The following is an 11,291-nucleotide window of genomic DNA, read 5'->3' on the forward strand; positions in this document are numbered from 1 at the left end:
AGGTACATCTCCAATTGACTCAATTAATATAAATTAGCCGATCAGAAGCTTCAAAAGCCATGACATCATTTTCTTGAATTTTCCAAGCTGTTTAAAGGCACAGTCAACTTCTGACCAACTGGAATTGTGATACAGTGAATTATAAGTTAAATAATCTGTCTGTTAACAATTGTTGGAAAAGTTACTTGTGTCATGCACAAAGTAGATGTCCTAACCGACTTGCCAAAACTATAATTTGTTAACAAGACATTTGTGGTTGAAAAACAAGTTTTAATGACTCCAACCTAAGTGTATGTAAACTTCCGACTTCAACTGTATATGCATGCATTGTGTGCATGTATTTACATTGTGTTCTCAAACAAACCCTGAGAGCGACACTCAGACCCGTGTTTGGAAGTCGATTTACTTTCCTGTAGATATTGGCTGTGTCCGAATTCTGTCTTGCCTACTACTTACTAAAACTGCATACTGTGTACTAATCGTAGTACATACTATTTAGAACATACTGTTTAGTAAAATCAAATGCAGTAAGCAACAAATTTCAACATAGTAGGCGCATCCATATTGAGAATGCTCATCTAGTGCGCAAATTTATTATTTATTTATTTATTTTTTATTTCACCTTTATTCAACCAGGTAAGCTAGTTGAGAACAAGTTCTCATTTACAACTGCGACCTGGCCAAGATAAAGCAAAGCAGTGTAACACAGACAACAACACAGAGTTACACATGGAATAAACAATAAACATGTCAATAACACAATAAACAAGTCAATGACAGTAGAAAAAAAAGAACGTCTATATACAGTGTGTGCAAAAGGCATGAGGAGGTAGGCAATAAATAGGCCATAGGAGCGAATAATTACAATTTAGCAGATTAACACTGGAGTGATAAATGAGCAGATGATGATGTGCAAGTAGAGATACTGGTGTGCAAAAGAGCAGAAAAGTAAATAAAAACAGTATGGGGATGAGGTAGGTAGATTGGGTGGGCTATTTACAGATGGTCTATGTACAGCGGCAGCGATCGGTGAGCTGCTCAGATAGCTGATGTTTAAAGTTGGTGAGGGAAATAAAAGTCTCCAACTTCAGCGATTTTTTTCAATTCATTCCAGTTACTGGCAGCAGAGAACTAGAAGGAAAGGCGGCCAAATGAGGTGTTGGCTTTGGGGATGATTAGTGAGATATACCTGCTGGAACGTGTGCTACGGGTGGGTGTTGTTATCATGACCAGTGAGCTGAGATAAGGCGGAGCTTTACCTAGCATAGACTTATAGATGACCTGGAGCCAGTGGGTCTGGCGACGAATATGTAGCGAGGGCCAGCCGACTAGAGCATACGGGTCGCAGTGGTGGGTGGTATAAGGTGATTTGGTAACAAAACGGATGGCACTGTGATAGACTGCATCCAATTTGCTGACTAGAGTATTGGAAGCTACTTTGTAAATTACATCGCCGAAGTCAAGGATCGGTAGGATAGTCAGTTTTACTAGGGTAAGTTTGGCGGCGTGAGTGAAGGAGGCTTTGTTGCGAAATAGGAAGCTGATTCTAGATTTGATTTTGGATTGGAGATGTTTAATATGAGTCTGGAAGGAGAGTTTACAGTCTAACCAGACACCTAGGTATTTATAGTTGTCCACATATTCTAGATCGGAACCGTCCAGGGTGGTGATGCTATTCGGGCGGGCGGGTGCGGGCAGCGAACGGTTGAAAAGCATGCATTTGGTTTTACTAGCGTTTAAGAGCAGTTGGAGGCCACGGAAGGAGTATTGTATGGCATTGAAGCTCGTTTGGAAGTTAGCACAGTGTCCAAGGAAGGGCCAAAAGTATACAGAATGGTGTCGTCTGCGTAGAGGTGGATCAGGGAATTGCCCGCAGCAAGAGCGACATCATTGATATATACAGAGAAAAGAGTCGGCCCGAGAATTGAACCCTGTGGTACCCCCATAGAGACTGCCAGAGGTCCGGACAACAGGCCCTCCGACTTGACAGAGTCGAAAGCCTTGGCCAGGTCGATGAAGACAGCTGCACAGCACTGTCTTTTATCGATGGCGGTTATGATATCGTTTAGTACCTTGAGCATGCCTGAAGTGCACCCGTGATCGGCTCGGAAACCGGATTGCACAGCGGAGAAGGTACGGTGGGATTCTAAATGGTCAGTGATCTGTTTATTAACTTGGCTTTTGAAGACTTTAGAGAGGCAGGGCAGGATGGATATAGGTCTGTAACAGTTTGGGTCTAGGGTGTCACCCCCTTTGAAGAGGGGGATGACCGCGGCAGCTTTCCAATCTTTAGGGATCTTGGACGATACGAAAGAGAGGTTGGACCAGGCTGGTAATAGGGGTTGCAACAATGGTGGCGGATATTTTTAGAAAGAGAGGGTCCAGATTGTCTAGCCCAGCTGATTTGTACGGGTCCAGGTTTTGCAGCTCTTTCAGAACATCTGCTATCTGGATTTGGGTGAAGGAGAAGCTGGGGAGGCTTGGGCGAGTAGCTGCGGGGAGGGCGGAGCTGTTGGCCGGGGTTGGAGTAGCATGGCCAGCCGTTGAGAAATGATTATTGACATTTTCGATTATCATGGATTTATCGGTGGTGACCGTGTTACCTAGCCTCAGTGCAGTGGGCAGCTGGGAGGAGGTGATCTTGTTCTCCATGGACTTTAGTGTCCCAAAGCTTTTTGGAGTTAGATCTACAGGATGCAAATTTCTGCTTGAAAAAGCTAGCCTTTGCTTTCCTGACTGACTGCGTGTATTGGTTCCTGACTTCCCTGAACAGTTGCATATCGCGGGGACTTTTCGATGCTAGTGCAGTCCGCCACAGGATGTTTTTGTGCTGGTCAAGGGCAGTCAGGTCTGGAGTGAACCAAGGGCTATATCTGTTCTTAGTTCTGCATTTTTTGAACGGGGCATGCTTATCTAAGATGGTGAGGAAATTACTTTTAAAGAATGACCAGGCATCCTCGACTGACGGGATGAGGTCAATATCCTTCCAGGATACCCGAGCCAGGTTGATTAGAAAGGCCTGCTCGCAGAAGTGTTTTAGGGAGCGTTTGACAGTGATGAGGGGTGGTCGTTTGACCGCGGACCCATAGCGGATACAGACAGTGAGGCAGTGATCGCTGAGATCCTGATTGAAAACAGCAGAGGTGTATTTGGAAGGCAAGTTGGTCAGGATAATGTCTATGAGGGTGCCCATGTTTACGGATTTAGGGTTGTACCTGGTGGGTTCCTTGATGATTTGTGTGAGATTGAGGGCATCTAGCTTAGATTGTAGGACTGCCGGGGTGTTAAGCATATCCCAATTTAGGTCACCTAACAGAACGAACTCTGAAGATAGATGGGGGGTGATCAATTCACATATGGTGTCCAGGGCACAGCTGGGAGCGGAGGGGGGTCGATAGCAGGCGGCAACAGTGAGAGACTTATTTCTGAAGAGATTCATTTTTAAAATTAGAAGTTCGAACTGTTTGCAGGCTATCTCTGCAGTAGATTGCAAGTCCTCCCCCTTTGGCAGTTCTATCTTGACGGAAAATGTTGTAGTTGGGTTTGGAAATCTCAGAATTTTTGGTGGCCTTCCTAAGCCAGGGACATCAGGGTTGGCGGAGTAAAACAAACTTAGGGTGGAGGCTTCTGATGTTAACATGCATGAAACCAAGGCTTTTTCGATCACAGAAGTCAACAAATGAGGGTGCCTGGGGACACGCAGGGCCTGGGTTTACCTCCACATCACCCGAGGAACAGAGGAGGATTAGGATGAGGGTACGGCTAAAGGCTATCAAAACTGGTCGCCTAGAACGTTGGGGACAAAGAATAAAAGGAGCAGATTTCTGGGCGTGGTAGAATAGATTCAGGGCATAATGTGCAGACAGGGGTATGGTGGGGTGCGGGTACAGCGGAGGTAAGCCCAGGCACTGAATGATGATAAGAGAGTTTGTATCTCTGGACATGCTGGTTATAATGGGTGAGGTCACCGCATGTGTGGGAGGTGGGACAAAGGAGGCATCAGAGGTATGATGAGTGGAACTAGGGGCTCCATTGTAAACTAAAAGAATGATAACTAACCTAAAGAACAGTATACAAGGCATATTGACAATTGAGAGAGACATACAGCGAGGCATAAAGTAATCACAGGTGTTGATTGGGAAAGCTAGCTAAGACAACAACGGGTAAGACAACCACAGCTAATCAGCTGAAACAACAACAGGTAAAATGGCGATGACTGGGCAGAGAGGGTCGGTTAACTACACACAGAGACTGAGTTTGCGGCTGGGGCCGACAGATAAACAAAAATAAACAGAATGGAGTACCGTGATTAATGGACAGTCCAGCAGGCATCAGCTATGTAGCCAAGTGATCATAGGGTCCAGGGGGCAGCAATAGATGTAACAGGGAAGCCGCGGAGTAGTCGCTACTACGCGGGCAACACAGCGTTTAAAGTTAGTAGCCCGGGGCTATTAGAAGCGTCTGCTCCGACGTCCAACGGAGGCCGGTTGAAGGCACAGCGGATGGAGTATTCGTCGGCAGCCCAGTCGTGGTGGTGCAGCGGGGCGCCGTGTCGACAAAGGATCCAAGCCAGATGGCGAAAGAGGTATTGTAGTTGTAGTAATTTAGTTTGCTAGCCTGGAGATGCGCCTGGCTCACGGCTATCTGGTGCTAGCTTCGGGGCAGGGGCGTTAGCCACCATAGCCACTCGGTAGCAGCGGTGATCCGGTGCCAAAGTCCAGAGCTTACGGCAAGGATCCGGTGGAGTAGTTGGTTCTAGCTTGTTTGGGTGGAGTCCGGGTGAACAACTGAGTAGGCTGGGAGGTGGGCCTCAGGGATAGCTTAGGTACTGGGTAACACGGTGGGTGCTAGCTAGCTGTGAAGATCAGGAGTAATGGTCCAGGGATTACGGCAGGAATCCGGCGTTGTAGTGGAGAGACAGTCCGGTACTGGTAGGCTGGCGAGTATTATCCAGGCAAATTTTTTTTTTTAAAGGGCTGGTATCTGTGTAGAAGGTAATGGCTGCTAGCAGTGGCTAACAATGACTAAATAGCGTGTAGCTAATTAGCTGGTTAGATTCTGATGGCTAGGTGGTTCTTGCTATAAGGTCTAAAAATTAAAAATAATAGCGGTTCCGTATCACATTGGGTGAGGCAGGTTACCGGAAGGTATAATTGAATTAAAATGGAAATGAGATTGAAAATAAAATTGAAATATATACAAAAAGAGACAAAAAATACAAAAGTACACGAGAGGACGAACAAAACACGTCTGCACTACTACACCATCTTGGACTGCAAAATCAAATCAAATTTATTTATATAGCCCTTCTTACATCAGCTGATATCTCAAAGTGCTGTACAGAAACCCAGCCTAAAACCCCAAACAGCAAGCAATGCAGGTGTAGAAGCACGGTGGCTAGGAAAAACTCCCTAGAAAGGCCAAAACCTAGGAAGAAACCTAGAGAGGAACCAGGCTATGAGGGGTGGCCAGTCCTCTTCTGGCTGTGCCGGGTGGAGATTATAACAGAACATGGCCAAGATGTTCAAATGTTCATAAATGACCAGCATGGTCAAATAATAATAATCACAGTAGTTGTCGAGGGTGCAGCAAGTCAGCACCTCAGGAGTAAATGTCAGTTGGCTTTTCATAGCCGATCATTAAGAGTATCTCTACCGCTCCTGCGGTCTCTAGAGAGTTGAAAACAGCAGGTCTGGGACAGGTAGCACGTCTGGTGAACAGGTCAGGGTTCCATAGCCGCAGGCAGAACAGTTGAAACTGGAGCAGGAGCACGGCCAGGTGGACTGGGGACAGCAAGGAGTCATCATGCCAGGTAGTCCTGAGGCATGGTCCTAGGGCTCAGGTCCTCCGAGAGAGAGAAAGAAAGAGAGAAAGAGAGAATTAGAGAGAGCATACTTAAATTCACACAGGACACCGGATAAGACAGGATAAGTACTCCAGATATAACAAACTGACCCTAGCCCCCCGACACAAACTACTGCAGCATAAATACTGGAGGCTGAGACAGGAGGGGTCAGGAGACACTGTGGCCCCATCTGATGAAACCCCCGGACAGGGCCAAACAGGAAGGATATAACCCCACCCACTTCGCCAAAGCACAGCCCCCACACCACTAGAGGGATATCTTCAAACACCAACTTACCATCCTGAGACAAGGCCGAGTATAGCCCACAAAGATCTCCGCCACGGCACAACCCAAGGGGGGGCGCCAACCCAGACAGGAAGACCATGTCAGCAACTCAACCCACTCAAGTGACGCACCCCTCCTAGGGATGGCATGGAAGAGCACCAGTAAGCCAGTGACTCAGCCCCTGTAATAGGGTTAGAGGCAGAGAATCCCAGTGGAGAGAGGGGAACCGGCCAGGCAGAGACAGCAAGGGCGGTTTGTTGCTCCAGAGCCTTTCCGTTCACCTTCACACTCCTGGGCCAGACTACACTCAATCATATGACCCACTGAAGAGATGAGTCTTCAGTAAAGACTTAAAGGTTGAGACTGAGTCTGCGTCTCTCACATGGGTAGGCAGACCATTCCATAAAAATTGAGCTCTATAGGAGAAAGCCCTGCCTCCAGCTGTTTGCTTAGAAATTCTAGGGACAATTAGGGGTCTGCGTCTTGTGACCGTAGCGTACGTGTAGGTATGTATGGCAGGACCAAATCGGAAAGATAGGTAGGAGCAAGCCCATGTAATGCTTTGTAGGTTAGCAGTAAAACCTTGAAATCAGCCCTTGCCTTAACAGGAAGCCAGTGTAGGGAGGCTAGCACTGGAGTAATATGATCAAATTTTGGGGTTCTAGTCAGGATTCTAGCAGCCGTATTTAGCACTAACTGAAGTTTATTTGGTGCTTTATCCGGGTAGCCGGAAAGTAGAGCATTGCAGTAGTCTAACCTAGAAGTAACAAAAGCATGGATACATTTTTGGATAGAAAGTTTCTGATTTTTGCAATGTTACATAGATGGAAAAAAGCTGTCCTTGAAACAGTCTTGATATGTTCGTCAAAAGAGAGATCATGGTCCAGAGTAATGCTGAGGTCCTTCACAGTTTTATTTTTCGACGACTTTACAACCATCAAGATTAATTTTTAGATTCAACAGAAGATCTCTTTGTTTCTTGGGACCTAGAACTGCACAATTGCGTTCCGCCATTCGTTAATTTTGGTACAGCGGATCATCAAAGGCCTATCTGATTATCAGCTGTTATCAAACACACTTGGGTCTCGAAAGACGATTCTCTTCCTCAATAGTGTGCAGAAAATTCAACTAGAGGAAAAGCCAAAATGAATATGACAGCGTTTCCCCAACTCTGTCCTCGGGACCCCAAGGGGTGCACGTTTTGGTTTTTGCCCTGACACTACACAGTTGATTCAAACGATCAAAGCTTGATGATTAGTTAATTATTTGAGTCAGCTGTGTAGTGCCAGGGCAACAAAAAAATCGGGGCCACGAGGACCAAGTTTGGACAACCCCGGAGTATGACATCCTGGCATTTAAAGTATACAAAACAAATGATCACATAGGCCTACTACAAAACCTTCTATTTCCCATACCCAAAATGCCTACTATTTAGCAAGAATGGGTATTCGGACATGACCAATGTCTCAGATTTTCAATGGCATAAGGAAGTACTCAGCAGACACTAGGGCTGCGTCCATATGACAAAATGATGTGTAATGTTCAATTAAAACGAAAAAGGTGCTGTTCTGAGCGACCAGTTGAAAAAAGGGGTTGGGGAACGTCACTCATACGTCACTCATTGTTCAAGCCACACCCCGCCACACCCACCAAATGGAGCAAATAAAATAAAATCAACATTTATTAGGCAAGTACATAGCTTTGTATATATACTATACAGTGCCTTCAGAAACTTTACAATTGTCTCATTCATCCGCCCTCCTCTCCTGTAACTATTCCCCAGGTTGTTGCTGTAAATGAGAATGTGTTCTCAGTCAACTTACCTGGCAAAATAATGGTAAAATAAAAATTGTTTAAAAAATATGCATACCCCATGACTTATTCCACATTTTGTTTTGTTACAGCCTGAATTGAAATTGGATTAAATCATTTTTTTTTCTCACCCATAAACACAAAACCCAAAATGACAAAGTGAAAACATGTTTTCAGAAATGTTTGCACATTTACTGAAAATGAAATACAGAAATATCTCATTTACATAAGTATTCACATTTCTGAGCCAATACATGTTAAAATCACCTCTGGCAGCAATTACAGCTGTGAGTCTTTCTGGGTAAGTCTCTAAGAGCTTTGCACACTTGGATTGTAGAATATTTGCACATTATTATTAAAAAAATTCTTCAAGTTGGTTGTTGATCATTGCTAAACAGCCATTTACAAATCTTGCCATGGATTTTCAAGCTGATTTAAGTTAAAATTGTAACTAGGCCACTCAGGAACATTCAATGTCATCTTGGTAAGCAGCTCCAGTGTATATTTGGCCTTGTGTTTTAGGTTATTGTCCTGCTGAAAGGTGAATTTGTCTCCCAGTGTCTGTTGGAAAGCAGACTGAACAATGTTTTCCTCTAGGATTTTGCCTGTGCTTAATTCTAATCCGTTTCTTTTTATCCTAAAAAAACTCCCTAGTCCTTGCCGATGACAAGCATACCCATAACATGATGCAGCCACCACCATGCTTGAATGTGTTGGATTTGCCCCAAACAAAACACTTTGTATTCAGTATTACTTTAGTGCCTTGTTGCAAACAGAATGCATGTTTCGGAATATTTTTATTCTGTACAAGCTGCCTTATTTTCATTCTGTCAATTAGGTTAGTATTGTAGAGTAACTACAATGTTGATGATCCATCCTCAGTTTTCTCCTATCACAGCCATTCAACTCTGTAACTGTTTAAAAGTCTTTATAGTGACTGGGTGTATTGATACACCATCCGAGATGGAATTAATAACTTCAACTTGCTCACTTGCTTTTTTTTTACCCATCTATCAATAGGTGCCCTTCTTTGCAAGGTATTGGAATGCAGTGTTTGATTTTCGCCAGGCATCATGCGACCCATGTCGTCCAAAAAGTTGACTGAAGTTTGCCAAAAACACATGGAAGTACCTTGATGATCATCAAGACTCTTGGAAGAATGTTCTATGGACAGATGATTCAAAAATATAATTGGGTCCCATTATGCCTGGCGAAAACCAAACACTGCATTCCGCAGTAAGAACCTTATACCAATGGTCAAGCATGGGGTTGGTAGTGTGATGGTTTGGGGATGCTTTGCTGCTTCAGGACCTGGATGACTTGCCTTAATAGAAGGAACCATGAATTCTGGTCTGTATCAGTATATTCTACAGGAGAATGTCAGGCCATCCGTCTGTGAGCTGAAGCTGAAGTGCAGCTGGGTCATGCAGCAAGACAATGATCCAAAACACACAATCAAGTCTACATGGAAATGGCTAAAAAGCAACAGATTTGAAGTCCAGACCTAATCCCAATTGAGATGTTGTGGCAGGACTTGAAATGAGCAGTTCATACTTGAAAACCCACAAATGTCGCTGAGTTAAAGCAGTTTTGCATGCAAGAGAGGGACAAAATTCCTCCACAGCGATGTGAGAGACTGATCGACAACTACAGGAAGCATTTGGTTGCAGTCTTTGCAGCTAAAGGTGGCACAACCAGTTATTGAGTGTAAGGGGGAAATTACTTTTTCCACACAGGGACATGGGGTGTTGCATAACTTTGTTTATGAAATAAATTAAATATGTATGTCATTGTTGTGTTATTTGTTCACTCAGGTTCACTTTATCTTTTATTTATTAGGTTTTGGTTGAAGATCTGATAACATTCCATATCAAAAATATGCAAAAGTAGAGAAAATTAGAAAGGGGGCAAATACTTTTCACCGCACTGTACATATATAGGATGAGCCATGACTAGAATACAGTATATACATATAAAGTGGGTAAAACAGTATGTAAACATTAGTGACCAGTGTTCAATGATTCTATATACATAAGGCAGCGGTCTCTTAAGGTGCAGGGTAGTGTACCTGGTGGAAGCCGGCTAGTGACAGTGTCTAAGAAGCGAGTGCTATGGGGCGATAGTCATTTAGTTCGGTTACCTTCACTTTCTTGGGTACAGGAACAATGGTGGATATCTTGAAGAAAGTGTGGACAACAGACTGGGATAGGGAACGATTTAATATGTCAGTAAACACTCCAGCCAGCTGGTCTGCACATGCTCTGAGGATCTGGCTTGGGATGCCATCTGGGCTGCCAGGGTTGACATCGTTGAATGTCTTACTCATGTTGGCCACAGAGATCGGGAGCACACAGTCCTCATCGGTGGCTCTGTGTTGTTTTCCTCGAAGCGGACAAGAAAGTGTTTAGCTTGATTGAGGCATCGGTGTCTGCGACGTACCTCAAAGTCTGTTCAAGAACGTTGAACATTTTGGGGAAACATATCATTTAGTACAAACTGTCACGCAACGTAGCAAACATTTAATCAAACTGAACACACTTTAGTAGAGCAGCCTAAATTCTAATTAGGTTTATGCAACAATCTTATGTAAAAGGACTGTTAGGTCTTCTGGAATCTACGACAAGTGTGGAGATGTCCACACTCAGAAGCGTAGAGGCTAAAGTGTACAGTATGCTACACTTATGCCAAAGTTATGCATCTAGAGTTGCAGACCAGTTTAAAACGAATGCATAGCCAACCAGCAAAGTGGCCTAATTTAATTCCTAACACTTAAATCTAAGCGGAAAAACAGATAGCTCATTTAGCTACAAAACAAGAAGCTCCAGCCGATTCAAACTCTCAATGAACAGCATTAATGAACAGCACTTACCTTTCTCTGTTGAAATAGATGTGATGATGGCGTTCATGCTGGATCAGGTGATCTTTCGGTGATCGCCTTGTCTAGCAATCAAAAACCAACGAAAAACGTTTACTTGTAGCCTCTTTTTTATCGAAAACATAAACCCAGAATATTCAGTATTCATCCAAATCACCCCTATGGGACGGCAGCTCCTGGTCAGCCCAGCCCAAGCTCTTCTCTGTTCTGGCACTGTAAAGGGTCGATGTGCAGCAGGTGGGACGGAGTCAGGCGCAGGACACAGAGGATGAGTAATAATGGACTTTTACTCAAGATGACAACAAAATAAATTCCACGCAGGGAAAACAATCCAGCTCACAAAATAGTAGCGACTGCTAAACACAGAACAAACACGCACAAAACCATGTGGGAACCAGAGGGTTAAATAGGGAATAAATAATAATGTAATGGAAACCAGGTGTGTACAATAAAGACAAAACAAATGGACAATGA

This window comes from Salvelinus namaycush, chromosome 37 (assembly GCF_016432855.1).
Source record: "Salvelinus namaycush isolate Seneca chromosome 37, SaNama_1.0, whole genome shotgun sequence".
Lineage (NCBI taxonomy): Eukaryota > Metazoa > Chordata > Actinopteri > Salmoniformes > Salmonidae > Salvelinus > Salvelinus namaycush.